The sequence below is a fragment of the Camelus bactrianus genome, chromosome 7 (assembly GCF_048773025.1).
Source record: "Camelus bactrianus isolate YW-2024 breed Bactrian camel chromosome 7, ASM4877302v1, whole genome shotgun sequence".
In the NCBI taxonomy this organism is placed as follows: domain Eukaryota; kingdom Metazoa; phylum Chordata; class Mammalia; order Artiodactyla; family Camelidae; genus Camelus; species Camelus bactrianus.
Window position 1 is genome coordinate 25,388,371 of NC_133545.1, and position 17,535 is coordinate 25,405,905.

The 17,535-nt window shown below is 38.6% G+C and overlaps 1 protein-coding gene across 6 annotated transcripts in view; it reads left to right on the plus strand.

Annotated features, from left to right (window-relative positions):
* CADPS2 (calcium dependent secretion activator 2) overlaps positions 1-17,535 on the plus strand; it is a 449,680-nt gene that overhangs the window by 315,531 nt on the left and 116,614 nt on the right. The gene's annotated exons all lie outside the window — the stretch shown is intronic.

Consider the following 17,535-nt stretch of genomic DNA (forward strand, 5'->3'; position numbering starts at 1 on the left):
GTGTCTCCACTGCCCGGTCTATCAGAAAGACAGAAGACGGTAACTCTCAGAAGTCACAGGCTGTGAAGGGAGGGTATATAGCTCAAGTGGTAGAGAGCATTGTTAGCACGCAGGAAGTTTGGGGTTCAATCCCCAGTATCTCCTCTAAAAAATAAATACGTGAATAAATCTAGTTAACTCCCCTCTGAAAAAGTAAATAAATAAAAATAAGAGAAGTCACAAGCTGTGATAAGAATTAACTAGCCTTGTAAATGGTCCAAAAAAAAATGTTAAGGGATAGTTTACATTGTCTTAAGTCCTATTTTCCTGTCGAGATACTCTTATCTTCCCTACCAAACTCCTCTCACCATTTCCCCAGCTGGCGTCCGGCTCCCAGCTCCCAGCTCCCAGCTCCCAGCTCCTCACCTGCCAGGGAGGCTGCAGGGAATGGGTGTGGCCGAAGGACCTCACCCAGGAGCCTCTCCTCCAGCTTCAGTCTCCTTCCTCTCACGGGAGAGTCGGTGCTGTGGAAAAGCCAAGACCCTTGTGCTGCTTTCAGTGCCGCTCCTCGTACTGGGTGCAGCCCTCTGGGCTCTCCTCTTACTTATTTTTTTTTTTATTATTATTATAATCTCTTCTGGCCGTCCCTTGGCTGTCAGTTCCTGTTTCTCCAGACCCCACATGAGGTATAGGGTTTTCTCCTCACCTCTGTTCTTGAACTTGCCCTCTTCTTTCGGAGAATTTTTCTACTTCAGTGAAAAATTCTACTTCGGTGATCTTGCCACTTCCCACAGCTTCAATGGTGACCTCTCTTTATACAGATAATTGCAACCCAGTTATAATCCTCAATGACAGATCTCTCTCTGCAACCGGCAGCTTGAACGTTCTGCTGACGCTTTAAACTCCCCATGTTTAAAGTGAAATCCATCATCTCACTAAACCAGCTGTGGTACCTCTTTTAGCTCCGAGCAGAGCGCCTGACAAAAAAAGTTAACACCCCTGGCGCAAAGTAAGTGTTCAGTGAATACTTGATGAGTGAACACGTGACTTTATTATTTCTGTTAATATCACTTCCATTAATGGCTCATTCATTTCTCTTTTCCTTTTACTTCCTAGCCCCGTTTTGTTGCCAATGTCAACATTCTGCCTTACAGCACTTCTCAGATGTGTCTCTCTTTTACCATTTCCACGATATCTACACTAATTCTGACCTTCATTTTTTCTTGCTTCTCTGTCTTTATTTGTCTCTCTACTGCTTTCTCCTCCCCACCGTCGTCTGGCAATCACCTTCAAAATTACAGATTAACTTTTGCCATACTCCCTTTCAAAAACTTTCAGTGATTGTTGTTTCCTTAATAAATTAAAAATAAATTGCAAGCTGCAGTGTCAGGGTTCTATCATGTTCCAGCTACCCAGTCGGAAGTCCTGGTCTTCTCTGCATAATCTTTGCCCCAGACAACCTGTTTATCCTCCCTGTAATGTTTCTCTTTTTCCAAGTTTTTCACAGTCACGTGTCACAAAAGTCCTCTAAGAAGACTTCTGTTGATGCAGTCAGACACAAGAAACCTTTTATCCGTAGTTATAAACTCTATCTTCTATACTTGTATACTAAATACACACGCACACGGCTGCTTCTATTGTACGAGATCTTATTTTGAAGGCAAAAACTGCTCTTCATTCACCTGTTATCCTCTGTAAACCTCAACACAGTACCTTGCACATTGTGGGTCCAAGAATAAGTACCTATTGAAATCCCCACTGTTGCCTTTTCTCATGCTACTGTAAAATAAGACTGGTCCTAATCTCAGAATCTATTCGGCCTTTCACCTTATTATGGAACTCAGCCTCGGAAACGAGGGGTGTGTTACAGAGTTCAGCCACTGTTACCCCAAGCTAAACCCTCTGCACTCAGCAAATCTTGGGGTGGGTGGGGAGCAGGTTAAGCAGGGGACAGTCAGGACAACAGCATGGATATTCTTTGACAGTCCAAGTGAGGGACTACTGTAGTAAAACTGTCTCTTACCTTGCCAGACTGTCTTAACTCCTCCTGAACAATGGGTGTCAAAAGCTAGGCCTCCCAGTATTAGGCAGCACTTTGAAATGCAAAAGAATAAGAAGGTTGCAGTGGAACCGACAGACCCAGAGAGTGCTGTGTGATCAGATTGCTTTAGTCATTAACACAGAAAGGTAAAATTAAGTTGAGAACCTTAAGCAGAAATTCCGCTAATGTGCACCCTCCCCCACATGTGTGTGTTTGAGACACATTTTAATGGAAAGTTACTGAGGCAACTGGGAGCTGCTGCCACTGCCTCAGAGGCAGCCTGATTTGAATCTATAGGTTGCCATAGTTACTTCTATTCTGTAAACTATTGTTTGCCTTATGATGGTCCACCGTAAAGTGCAACGCAAGGTATGTTTAGATGTCTATGCATGTATTACAGTTAATATTACACATCAAACCCACTTTCCAGGTTGAAATATGTATGTATTCAGGTATCTCTGGGTGGCTTTTTAGAACAGAATTTTGAGTCAGGCTCTGATTCAACGTTTAGGTCACACGGAGCGTAAGAAAAAAGAAAGGGAGTGTAGGTTTTAGGGAAATTTGAAACTCAGCTGAGGGTACAAGTCTTCCAAGATAAGCTGAAAGGTGTGCTGTTTCCTATCATGTTAAGAGTCCAGCAGGTGCCGTTCAGAGACACCACGCCGTCACACTGAAGGAATTCAAAGAGGCAACAGATCTGTACTTGAATCTTGGCTCTGAAATTTGCAAACTGACCCGTGTTGGGCACATCACTTTACCTTTCTGATCTTGGCATTCTCATGTAGAAAAAGGGAAATAGTAAGGTAAAGGTACTGGTTAATTAGAAAGTACTGTCTCAGTACTGATTAGTTGTTATTCTAACAGGTTTCCCTTTGTCAGCCAGCCACAAGGATGTGCACTGCCAGAGAAGGGGAAATGTGAAAAATAGGTAGTTAGAGCTGCAATGCCTCATGCTAAGTGGAGCTATTTCAGTGTGTATGTAATTATTCTCTCAGTGTCTTTACTGGTAGAATATTCTGAGTCTCAGCAAGCTCCCCTTGTGGAAATAAGCTTCTCTCATCCACGTCTGTGGCATCTGATATTTACACAGACTTTCGTTAAAAATACCGTCACTGTCAAGTCTGACTCTTCTACAGTGTTTGCCACGGTCTCTCTTTATGATCATTTTTCCATCCGTCAAGACACATTCAAAGAGTCGTCTTGCTCATTACCTGAACTACCTCTGTCAAAAATTCAAAAGGAAAGAAGGCTGCCTTTTGTTACCGACGGAAGCGAAGGACAGCAGCGCTGTCTGGATCTGAATAGTTTCCAGGAGCGCGTCCTGTGACACAGCGCTGAGGGCTCTAGGTGTGTTCCCTTGGTGCGGGCACAGCCTTTCTGAATAGCACTCTGAGTGCTTCAGGGATAAAAGAGTGGAGTTAAACAGAAAAGGTCTGGCTGGTACTAAGACTGAGGAAGAGGGAGAAAAAGAAAAGAAGAAAGCAAAAAGCGAGTCAAGGCCAGAAGCTGACGCACTCCTGCAGGAGGGTAGCCGCGCACGGCCGTGAACACAGCCACTCGCTCAGCCTTAGTGCTGCTTGAGACCAACGGGAAGGAGAGAAGAGACTTTCAGAGACCATGCACGACGGGGCAAAGTTCTAGGCTGAAACGCATGGTTAGATATCTTGGTTTTGTAAGTCAGGCTGAGGGTGGAGAAACTAAAGCAGCAACACAAAAGGGCTTTTATGAGCCTGTTAAATGTAAGATAACGCAATGTAGTCGCTGACTCTTGTCTGGTTTAGTAGGGCCATCTTAGAGCTGCAGTGCAGCCAGCTCAGGTGTGCTAGCTTTCAAGAACAAGGCACAGGGGATACAACATGACTGTGGTTCATATACAAAATAATCCCTATTTTCTGTGCATTCCGGGGCGTATCACAGAGTAGTAGGCACCTTTCGTGGGCATCAGTCAAGTCATCGTATCACCGTACCTCCGTCTTCAGAGATGATGATGTTACCTCCTACCTATCACTTCAGAAATCATGCCTCAACTTCCTGCCTCTAATTTTGGAGACAAGGATGCATTTCTTGAGTAAAATCAGAGATAACTGCATCAAATAGTCTCATCAAGAATGTTCATTACCACTTCTTAATTCTAGTCAATACATGACTTAGAGAAATTGAGTATAAATATCAAAAATGCCCATTGTAAATCTAGAGACTGACTCACTTCTGGGACAGGTGTGCAACCGGATGAAATGTCATAGCAAGACTGAACGTACATAGTGTGGCTGATCTGACAGATTTTATCCCATGTGCTACATGTGCAAGATGGAGGGGACCATTGTCAATGCCTGGCTTTTAAATATCCACTGAGGAATCTTTTTTGATTCGATCAGGAACTATAGAACAAATCCCACTCTCCCAACAGTAATATCCATCTCCACCCAACCTGGAGTTCAGTCCTAAAGATAATGATGCCTTTCAAAATAAGACAGACAAAGACAGAAAGTAAGCAATGTGGGGAGAGACTTCGCATGTTGGAAACAGCACTGAGCCAGGGGTCAGAACATCTGTCTTCCTGTCTGGGTTCTTCCACTTATGAGGTATTTCATTTTGAGCAGTTGATCCTGTCTGAGCCTCAGTCTCCCCATCTGTTCCTTATGAGTAATAATATCAATGCTGCCTACTTGATATGGTTTCAGAATAGGTGAAGTAAGATTATGTAAACACTTCGTAAATGATAAGATATCATTTAACTATCAAGTGGTGATATTTCACGTACAATGTAGTAGTTAAATAAGCTTTGGGGAATGGCTCTGTAAAGACTGACCATGCAGAGGTGAACTTTGGTAGTGTCGTTAGGGCTGCAGACTCTAGGCAAGTGTCAAGCAGGAAGAGACAACTGGAAAAGTGCTGATAGGTGCCTCACTTCATCTACTGTCCATGATCATTGGAACATTGGAAGGAGCCATGGTGAGGTTCTGGGGTCTCCATTACCCCCTGTTCATCTCAGCTTTTCATGTTTCTGGAAAACGTGGTGGGTCTGATGGGGCAGTGGCATAGACACAACCAAAAGCAGGAGCCAAATACCCCATCATCCAGGCTCGGTTCGTTGCCAGATTAAAACTTGCAGGTAGTAGTTACCAAGTTGGTCTAATCAGTTTCCACTGTTTTCCCTGCACACCACTCATTCACAGCAAACAACTCCTGGATGTTTCTAAAACAATGCGTGAAAGAGCTTACTGAAGGTAAATCACTGAGGAAGGGACAAAGCACAGGGATTTGTCAGTATGTCTTAGAATATAGATCAAGGTAACAGTGAACAGAAGCAAGAGCTACTTTTCTGGTGTTGCTTTTCTCAAGCTTGTGACCTTTAGAGCCTCTTAGCATCAAGAGTTAAGTGTGGAAAAGAGTTTGGGGTCTTGAGTTGCATCTCCATGTAGTTTTCTAACATACTGAAGTTTTTAAAGAACATAATATGTGATGCTGTTGCATAAAAACAATCAAAATCCAAAAGCTACATATGTATCTCTCCCAACCATTTACCATCACTGTTGCCAGTCACTTTGGTGTTGTTTGAGCTATGTTGGTGCGTGTGGTAGTCCTGCTCTTTTCCCTTTCTCATACTGCTTTGTCAGGATTTGGGACCCAGGTTATGTGTAGCCATATAATATGAGTTGGGGAGCTTTCCCACTTGTTCAGTATAAAATTCAAAAGATTTATCACTAACTCATTTTTAAAACCATCTGGAAGAGGTACAAACCGCCGAGTATAAAATAAACAAGATACAAATATGTCATGTATAATGCAGAGAGCATAGCCAATATTTTATAATAACTTTAAATGGTGTATAATCTATCAAAATATTGAATCACTATGCTATACACTTGAAACTAATATAGGATTGTAAATGAACTATGTATCAATAAAAAGAAGTATTTTTCCTATTTGAAAAAAATTAAAATTAAATTTTAAAAAATTTTAAAAACATCTGATCTTGGGGGACCTGTATGTGCAAAGCTTTTAAACTTATTGCAATAGTTTATTTTGTAGTTAAAGAACTATCAGGCTTTCCATTGACTTCTTGAATGAACTTTGTCAGGCTGTGATTTCCTGGGAAATAATGCATTTCATTGAAGTTTACAGATGCATTGATATTAAGTTGTTCAAATTGTTCTCTTTATACTTTTTGTTCTATCTGTAAATATCTCCCCTTATTCTAGTACTGTTTTTTTTTTCACCTTCTCTCTCTCTTTTCCCATCAATCCATCTTACCAGAAGTTTGACAACTTTACTGGTCTTTCCAAAGAAGCAGTTTTTGGCTTTGTTAAGTTTCGTTGCTTCTTTGTCTTCCATTTTATTAATTTTTTTTAGAAAATAAACTTTCTGATTTTAGAATAACTGTAGATTTACAGAATAATTGTGAAGTTAGTACAGAGCTTCCATAGTTCACTTTGCTGTAATGTTACCATCATACATTCAATGGCACATTTGTCAAAACTAAAAGACCACTGTTGGGACTTTCCTATTGACTAACCACCAGGCCATTTTCGGATTTGACAAGCCTATTGGGTTTTTTGTTTGTCTGTTTCTCTTTTTTTGTGCCTTTTTTGTCTTTTCCATGATCCAGTTCAGGGCACCACATTACGTTTAGTCCTCGTGTCTCTTCTGATCTGTGGCCATTTCTCTGTCTCTCCTTGTTTTTCGTGATCTTGGGAGTATAGCAAGGCACTGGCCAAATATCTTGTCAGGGGCCCCTCAATTTGGGTTTCTCTGACATTTTCATGGTTAGACTGGGGTTATAGGTTTTTTTAAGAAATGAAATACTCTCTCATCTCATTCTTTCTGAGATTACATGTTATCCACAAGACATTACTCACTGGTTATGTTAACCTTGATCACTTGCTTAAGGTAGTTTTTGCCAGCTTTCTCCACTGTAAAGACATTATTTTGCTGTCTCCATATGCTATTCTTTGGAAGCAAGTCACTAAGTCCAACTCACACTCAGGAGGAGAAGGGAATTAAAACCCCACATTCTGGAGGGAGGGCTGGCTATGTGTAGTAATTGGAATTCTTCTGCAGGGAAGATTTGTCTCTTCTCCCCTGTGTATTTGGTCAACCACTTATTTACATCCATGTGGGTTCGTGTATAGTTACTCTATACTTTGGGTTACGATCTGATGGACAACTTTTTTGTTACTCAAATTGTTCTAGCTTTAGCCATTGAGAGCTCTTTCAGACTGACTCCCTTTGATACGCCCCATCCTTTTGTGTTTTGCCAGGGCACTTTCTTACCTTCTGGCACTAAAACATGCTCCAAGTACTTCTTGTTTTTTTCCCTGCCTCAGCCTTAGAATCAGCCCTTTCTCCAAAGAGCCTTGATACCTTTTCTTAGAGAATGATATTTAGAAACCAAGATTGGGACGATGGATGTGTGCATTGCTACTGGCATGCCATTGCTTCCAGGCCCTCCGAGTGGACACAGCTGGGTGATATGTACGTATACTAACCCACAAGTTCATACTGATGTCTCCGTCTCTAGCCTGGTACCACATAGCTCATGTTAGCCTTCCTTTCTTGCTTGTTTGTAACTTCTCTCTTCAACAGTCAGAAACTTGGCTTCCATGATTCACCATCCATTTACTCATTTGTTCAACCCTTGTATACGTGTACAGCAGTTTCAAAATTTGCCAACCAGAGTACACTGTGTACAGGTCCTTTAGTCCTTGGCCTTAGAGATTCCAATTAAAACACTGTTTTCCACAGTTCAGTATGACACCTTCTTTTCTCCCCCACTCTCTTTAGTGAGGTTTTGTCAGGTAATACAGTTAGAGTCACTTGCATTCCATATGCATTCCATCCTGAGATCCGTCCACAGCCTAGTTAACATAGTTGGGTTTTTTCTTTAAGCTTGTGTACAGCAAAGGTCATTCTTTTTACCATTTATTCTTACAGTTCTGTGGGTTTTGACAAACACATAGGTTCATGTAGTTGCCACCTAGTACCATACAGAACACTTCCACACCCTAAAAGCTCCCTGGTTCCCCTTTATGTAGTCAAACATTTCATTAAATTTTGTCCTTGATTTTATTATTCCTTCCTTCTACTTTCTTGGATTATTTTTCTACATTCCTAAATTAGCTGTTTAACTTATTACTAGTCAGCTTTTCTTCCTTTCTATAATAAGCATTTAAGGTTAAATTTCCACTAAGTATTGCTTTTATTACTTATCTGCAATTTGATCATGTATTCGATTAAAATTCACTCTAAGTAATTCTAACTTCCCATTATAATTTCTTTTTTGAAACAGGGTTACTTATGAGTATATTTTAAAAGTTCCAGGAAAGTGAATCTTTTTGGGTGATTTTCTTGAGAATTGATTTCTAACCTGATTTCTTTGTGTTCAGAGAGTGTAGTCTGCATGATACTGATTCTTCATAACTTGAGGCTCCTTTATGGCCAATTATGTGTTAAATATTGTAAACGTTTCCTGTTGCTTGAAAAAATATGTATATTCTGTAGCATGGCAGGGCAAGCAGGAGTTGTGTAGTTCAAATCTTCTAGGCTCTCAATAACTTTTTGCTGCTTGATCTGTGGGGTTAGGACCAAGGTGAACGGAAAACTGCCGCTGCAATGTGCTTTCGTCCTCTCCTTCTACCAATTTTTGCTTTGTGTATTTTGAGGTTGTTTACTAGGTACATTCAAATTTAAAAACATTAAATCTTCCTGGTGAATAGAAATTTTTATCATGATTTAGTGACCCTTTTCATAATTAGCAATGTATTTTGCATTAAAGTTTATTTAGGTAGTTATTAGCATAACCTTCTTTTGGTATCTGTCTGATATGTTTGTTCTGTTAGCTTTTCTGCATTCTTATGTCTTATAAATAGCAAAAATCAAATCAAAATAGATTCTGATTTAATTTCTGTTCTTTTAGTCAGTTTATCCATCTACAATTATCACGTGTCTTGATGTCAGTAAATTCTACCATTTTATTTTGGGCTTTCTTTTTGGTTCATGTTTATAAAATTTTGTTTCTTTCTTGCCTCTTTTTTGTTTCATCCTGGTTATCTTTTTTCCACTCAATGGTTTACATTTTCCATCATTTGAGATTTTACCATGTGTGTTGCTAAAATTTTAAATGTTATGCTAATCAGCACATTTCCCATCCTTCTCAAGAGTGCAAGGCCTTAGAACATTCCACTCCCCTTACCCACTTCCTGGCTCACATGCTTATACTGTCTATTACTTTATTTGTATCCTTGTTTGTTTTCTAATTTAAAAAATTAGATATTATTTTTATTATCTTTTACTCAGTACTTGCCTAGATTTAGAAATTGCTTTCCTTTTCCCCTAAAGTATATTCTTTGGAATTTTCTATAATGGAACACCTATAGGTAGTGAACTTTTATTTGGAATTATCTTTGTTTCATCCACATTTTTTAAAGGAAATTTTGCTCAGTATACAGATCTACACTGACAGCTATTTTCTCTCAGAACGTTGAACATTGCTCTCCATTTTCTTCTGGCTTCCTTTGTTAAGAAGGCTGTCAGAAATCTAGTGACCATTCTTTTGAGGGGGATTTAACTGGATACTTTTAAGATTATTTTGTGTTTTGTGGGTTCACTATGGTAATATATCTACATATGGATTTCTTTTCATGTATTCTATTTGGGATTTTTGTGGATTTCTGATCCATCTGCCCTGATACTGGGTAAGTGCAAATTTCTTTGACCTGACCTTGATTGGGATATGAAGATCCATGTCTGTCACCAGTTCTGGAATGTTGCTGTCACTTGAATTATTGTCTCTCCTCCAGTCTTGCTCTTCTCTAAAACTACCATTACCCGTGTACTAGGCATTTTACCTTTTCTCTCTCTTAATGTCTCTAATGTATATTCTGTTTGCTTATTTTTCCAGTTGTGCTCTACGTAGTATTTTCAGTTCTGTCTTCTAGTGCAGGACTCAGCAAACTTTTTCTGTAAAGGGCTAGATGGTAAACATAGTAAAGGTTTTGGGCTTTGTGGGCCATATGGTGTCTGTCACAATTACTTGACCCTCTTAACTGTAGTGCAGAAGCAGCCAATGGACAGTATGTGAATGAATGAGTGTGGCTTGTCTTCTGATACAGTTTTATTCACGAAAACAAGTGGTGGGCTGCAGTTTGCTAACCTTTATTCTACTTCCTCATTTCTCTCTTCAACTATGACATCTGCTTTTTAACCTACTCATTGAATTTTTAATTTCAATCATTAATTTTTTTAGTTCTAGAAAGTCTCTTTGGTTCTTTTATAAACCCATTTGTTCATTTCTGAATGTCTCATTCCTTTCTTGGTTTTTATTTCTTTAGACTTTCTATAATTATTTATATTCTGATCATTACAATAACTAAAATTTCCGGGTGTTTATATCTATTCTTTCTGCTGATTTTTTGTTTGCCATCGTCACTGTTTTCTTATTGTGCTGGCAGTTTTTTGTAGTAGGTACATATACTTGGATTAACCTGTGGATATTCTGCAAGGCCTGGGTTGAGAATACTTTCTTCCTAAAAGAATTTGCTCTGCTTTTACTTGGTGATAGGAGGGGCTACTGGAGCCATTTTATTTTCCATCTTGGAGATTCCTCAATTGTACAAGTAGTACCCAGCATAATGAGGTCAGGTGTGTGGTACAGATTCTCAGGAAAGACTCTTTTCACTCAGTCTACAGATGTTGTAGAAACAGTTAGATTTCCTTGTTTGCTCCCCTTTGCAAAAATATTTATTTTCTGGCCCATCCTTTCTCTCATAGTATAACCCATTCGAGGGCTCCAGATTTGCAGGCATCTCAGGTTCAGCAGCCCATGCAGAGTAGGTCTCTGACCCAGAGGTACATTCTTCTCAGCATAGCTGTAGAGTCTCCTTCAAATCAACATTTGCCCCCAGGGCAGCCCTGGTGTTCACATTCACCCCTACTTTGGTTTCAGTTTCCAGCTCATTTTTATGTTTCTGCCCTTGGGAGAATTTTTTTTTAACTTTGTTATTAGTACAGCATAACATTTAACAGTACCTTTGGTATAATTTATTTAACATTTAGGTGTTTTGTAGTGAAGAGCGATTTCTGGAGCATCAAGTCAGTCTACTATACTTTAAGCAGAAATCACGTGATAACACCTTGCATTCTGAAAAAAAAAATTGGACGTCTCTATGGAAGACCTCCTGGGACCCTCTCTGTAACCCCTCTGCTTCAGGTTCAACCTGATTGGCTGCTGCTCATCCATTGCATCTCAGCTTAAATACCATTCCCAAACTGAATCTTTACCCAAAATCCAAAGTACATCAGAACTTTTACTTTTGCCCTTCTTAAATGCAATGTATACTTAATGTCTGATTTTTCTTTTTTATACCTGTCTCTATTATAAACTCTTTTAGGACAACAGTCATTTCTGTTGTGCTTATATTGTATTCCCAGGACCTGGCCAGTACTCGATAAATATTTGTTGAGTAAATAAATGAAAGACATTAGACCATCTGTTTACAAACTTTATAGGTGACATGTTGGGGCACTTCATAAATAGAGCTCACAATTAAATATTCTTAATGAATCAAATGCAGTAAGTTTCATGGCCCACGGAAAGATCCCATGTAACCAGCAAGATTGTGTCATCTTACAACATAGAAATTAATAAATTAAAACAATGTATCTTCTTTATATATAAAATTAAAAATGATTTTAAAAACTGATAAAGACCACAGTTGATGAGGTTAGAGGGAAATTAATAATTTCATGCACTATGGGTCAGAGTATAAGCTGATAAGTGCTTTTTTAAGAAGCAGTTTTGCAATATGTGTCAAATGCCTGAAAATATCATCTTATTTGTCTTAGCTCAGGTGCCATAATAAAATACCATAGACTGCCGTAACAAAACACCATAGCCTTAAACAACAGAAATTTATTTTCTGACAGTTCTTGAGACTAGAAGTCTGAGATCAGGGTGCCAGTGTGGTTGGGTTTTAGGAAGGACTCTCTTTCTAGTTTGTAGATGGCTGTCTTCTCTTTGTGTCTTTATAGAAGAGAGGGAGAAAAAGGGATCTCACTCTTCCTCTTCTAATAAAGCTACCAGTCCAACCCGATTGGTGTCCCAGCCTTATGACCTCATTTAAACTTAATTACTTCCTAAAAGCCCTATCTCCAACTATAGTAATTCTGGGGTTTGGGACTTCAACATATGAATTTTTAGGGAAACAGTACAGTTCAAAGCACCATTTAACCTAGCAACATACTTTCAGGAATTTATCCCAAGGAAACAATCAAATACATAGTGCAAGGTTACTTATTACAGCAGTTATTTATGGTAGAAAAAAATAGAGGGAAAAAGTCTAAATTTCTACTAATGGAATATTGGGTTAATAGATTATGGTACATCCACCTGATGAAATATCATAATTCTGTTAAAAAGCATATAATTAGATTATTTAAGTGATTGAGAAATTGTTTACACTTCATTAAAAGAATCAAATTATAAATCAGAATATGCAATAGATGTATAGATTTATAGAAAGAAGACTGGAGTTATATTTACAAAATGGTATTACCAGTTAATTCTGATTGGGGCATTTAAGAAAATTTTTTGTCTTTGTGTTTTTCTGAATTCTTCTCCCAAATTTTGATGTGTATATAGTCCTTTAATTTTTCTTTTACAAAAGTTATTTTTTAAAAATAATAACAATAGGTATCGGGTAGATGTAATATTGTATCACAGAACACTTATCAACCTTAATCTTCTTTACTTTAATTTTAAAAATCCTCTCAATATTTTATTTTTCTTGAATTCTAGAATTGTGTGGGGGAGTGATTTTAGTTTGGTTCCAGGAGAGGCCAGTTACCAAACACCTTGATAAATGCCCTTGACCTGTCTGTCCATCACTGCTTAACCACAAAAACTAAGTCACAAGATCACATACCTTCATAGTGTCAGATTCCTGCTTTTTTTTTGTAGAAGTGTCTAAAACCTCCAAAGAAGATAGAATTCAATAGGAAATTCAAATATGGGAAGTATTAAGAGGGGGGAGGGTTTGGTAAAAGAAAAGAATATGATTTGTAAATTTCATTTCCAAGATGTTTCTCATAGAACATCTGTTTCTCCTTTTTCAACAAACGTATAGAGGTAGAATTAATTTCATTTTTGGAATATCTAAAATTTCAGGGGAAACAGAAGGACACTGATTATGTACTATATGACCATCCAAACGATATATCATTTTGTTTGAAACAATAGGAGGTATTACAGGTTAGGGAATGAAAATGAGAGATTACTGTTTTCTCCCTCATCTTTTATCATTTCTTACTCTCATGCTGTGTCTTCCTCTTTTTTTTTTTTATTCTGTTCGCAAATGGGTATTGGTGGGAAATGCACGAAGCGCAAACTGACTTGTACCTGCTGTGCTGCAGGCAGGGCTGACAGTTCAGAAATCCTGCCCTCCAGGAGTCGTTCCCCTTCGCTTTCTCTCTGGAGGAAGCTCAGATGTCCTGTGCTCCTTGTCAGAGGGGGCAGGTGAAAGGAAGCCCGTAAGAAACTCAAAAGCACCACAAACTTTGTCATTTGCCCACTCGATGGTTGCAAAATACCTTGTACCGCAAACCACCAAACTGCCAGGACAAGCGAACTTCCCTGAAGAGCTGGGGAGGGAGGGGGTGATGAAATCTTTCCCATCAGTTCACCAGAGTTTTCCATACAATGGTAACTCCTGGTGTGTTTACTCAACCCACAAACTTCCTGCGGGCTCTGTACCAGACACTGTGTCGACTCCCAGGGATTATAAAGCTAAGGGCACATTTATCCTTCGAGTCTCTAGAAGCTGTCCCGATGATAAAAACGACTGAGATAATAACCACAGAAGATGTTAGAGTTTTCACTAAGTAATAGAATATATACTTGTGGCACTAAATGGGGCTTTTTAAGTGGGGATTGTGGGGAGATCCCATGACTAAGTAATTCTGTTATGTACTATTTTTAAAAAATAAACAGATTTCTTTTACTGTCAGCCTTCTCAGATGTCATGGTCATACTATGACCTCCAACAAGGTCTCATGTTTGTGTTGTTCAAAAAAATGCATGAGCCATTTCACCCTTTTTGATGAGTGTGTCACAGAACCATTGTTCCTTAAAATACATTGACAGCCAGTCGGTTATTCTTGCTCAGATTCACCCAAATGAAATGGATATTGAACATGCCAAAATTAGCCTGTATTGCTCTCACAGGCCTCTGAAATGTTGTATTATACTGAAAAAAAGGGCTACAAAATATGTGAACTATATACCATTCAACCAGGGAGGTGAAGCCACGAGGTTAGTCCATAGCTGAACATTTAGGCAGATTCCCTCATTGATATTTTCTCAAATACCTGACTCTGCAGCCCAATTGTACGCTCTCTTCCTCTCAGATCTTTCTTGAAATATAATGCAATCATCCTTTGCCTTCAGAGAAGCAAACTTATTACCTGAACTGCCCCCAAAGCCATCAGAGATCATAGACAATGGATTGGTAGTACTGTGTATCCCTCTGGTTCCGGAGCTGTCTTTCCAAAACACCCTTCTCGCTTTGGAGCGTCTGTGGCACTTCTTGTGGAAGGAATCAGTAATCATGACAAGATGTCAGATATACAGGAAGGAACTGTTTGCTTTAAAATGCCTAATCTGCCAGATTGATGAAAAGCACAAATCATAAAGGCCTTTAGTTTGTGGGGAAATTGGGTGAAATTAATTTGTACAGGCCTTAATAGGTATAGGAACTATTTTTTGGATGAATCTGCTTTTCAGAAAAAATACTGTGTGTGTGTGTGTGTGTGCGCATATATGTGCACACGCATGATGGTTTCTGTGAAAACAGAACATGACCTGTAGGCAGATGTAAGATTAGTCTATTAGGCAAACATCAGCGGCACAAAGTTCTCTCGTCCAATTCTGTTTTTTTAGGAGTCTTTCAGGTACAGTTAACACAGGCACAACTGCACATGGTGTTTAGTTGCTTATTATGGAATACCAGAAGTAAGTTCTACGTCATAATTCATTTGACGGTATCCCATACTTAAAAGAAGCATACTATGGAACTGTGTTTTATACTTTGTTCATATGTTAAAATTATTTCATGGGGGAGGATATAGCTCAAAGTGGTAGAGCGCATGCTTAGCATGCACGAGGTCCTGGGTTCCCCAGAACCTCCTCCAAAAAAAAAGTAAATAAATAAATAGACCTAATTACCTCCCTCCCCCACCAATCAATCAATCGATCAATCAAATTATTCCACAGAACACTCTTATTAAAATCGTGTAAGTTCGAAACTACAGGCCTCAGCAAAAAATGAAAATATTAACATTTGCACATGAGCATACCCTTCCTTCTCATTGGAAGCACTTTAATATTTAATTATTAGGCATAGAGTTAAACCCCAGTTAACATTCCAATCAGAAAACTAGTCTGCTTTGTTATAATTTTAAATAACTACATTTTAACATCATCTTTTTATCAGAGAGGCATTATGCTTTTTTTTTATTATCTTGGGAAAAAAATTGTATTCTTGAGATGTAAAGCAATTTATTTCACTAATAATTAAAATGGCAGATAAACACTAAAAATTTTCTTCTAAGTGTAAATAAATACACACTGACTTTTGTTAGAGATATTTTTACCCAGAATTCTTAACTATAATTCCTGCTACTGTTTGCTTTTCAAAAAATTTCCCTTTTTCCCTACTGTTATATAATAAAAACATTCCAAAGAATTTATGCTATATTAATACTAACAATAATAAAAAGATTAGTGATATTACTAAGTCATGAATTTTTATAATCTTACATATCTGATATTTTTATATTCTATATACCACTCATTCATCTCTTTAGCATTTATTGCCAGCTACAATTCTAGGCACTGAGGTACAGCACCAAGAAGACAGACAATAAACAAATAAACATATCACATGTTGGCTGATGGCAGTATGTGCAGTGGAAAGCAATAAAGAGGGCTGTGGGAACAGGAGATTACACTTTTACACGGGGTAGTTAGAGATAGCCTTGCTAATCCTGAGTCGTGTTGGCAGGGATGAGAAGGAAATGAGTGAGAAAGCCATGTGTGTGCCCAGGGAAGGCTACCAGGCAGTGGAAGCAGCATATGCAAAGGCCCTGAGGCAGAGCATGCTTCCTGTATTTGAGGACTAGATAGGATGCCAGCATGGCTAGAGTGGAGGGACTTGCTGTGAGGGCGTAGAGGAGATCAGAGTGGACTTTGGCTTTTACAGTGAGTGTTGCCATTACAGGGATATGACTTATGCTTGAAGATGGTTCACAGTAGTGTGCAACCAATACTCTGACAAAGAAAAGACTAGAGGAGTGAGACCAAAGAGGCTACAGCTTATAAAGTTCAGTTATTTTATTTTATTTATAGTTAATATTTTAAACTCTATTACCCTGAGTCTACTAGATACACGTTCATAAAATTTAACTGGTTTAAATATCTCTCCAGGTTTCTGCAAGTGTATATGATCAGTGTATGAAAGAGCAAATTTTAGGGTGTCCTTTGTTAAGGTCTTTTTTAACTGAATCACTGATCCAGTGGTAGATATTTTAAATTGTATTGCTATTTTAGCTCTCTGCTTTATTCAAGCAATATAGAAAATGTCTGATACAAATAAATATATTTAAAATAGTTCCACCTTTGTTGTATCTCAAATATAGCTTCCATATTTTTAATAGGGTTTTTTTAAATTGCTCTTTATTTCCTGTTAAAACATAGAGGAAAGACAGTAAGGCATGGGCACCAAGAGCCCCAGATGTGGAATGCAAGAGACCTAGATTTGAGTTCAGGCTTCTGTCCTTAAGAGCTGTGTGACTTTGGGGAAGTCACCTAACCTCCCTGAGCCTCAACAGCCTCCTCTCTTGGGGACTAGAGAAAGGATTGCTGTGAGCATCCTATGGTGTTATGCCTATGAAACAGCGCAGTACCAGGCACATTTTATATTTTTGTCTTTGAAAATTGCTACGTTTGTTTTAATAACCACCGTGACAAGAAGATTTTGATGACACAGGAAGTGTTTGCGTTTATTGGGAAGAATAATTTTAGAAGGAGCTGTTGCTTTTAGGGTTGACTGCCGCAAAGTTACCTTTTATTCCCGATAATTTAGATATAGAAGGCCACTTCATATGCCTGATATTTAGTGCATAGTCTGATACACCCACTAAAATAAGAACATGTGAATAAGGGCAAGACAAAATATGAAAGGTATTTAACCTGTAAGATGTGTAGCCTAATTTAGTAATAAGCTCGATAAAATGATGGCCCTTCACTGCATATAATAGTCTTCATCTTAGTGAAGTTGACATGGGGGACATTCCTCTGACTAATTTGTCTCAGTCTTCATCGCCTGAACCCCTGGCTCCATTCAGTCACGCAGGCAATGTGTCCCAGTGAAGTTTAATATGACAGGATGGTGTACTTATCACTGAGGATTACAGTCTCCTTTGACAGTTGAAAACTAACAGTAAAATTTGCTCAAATACAA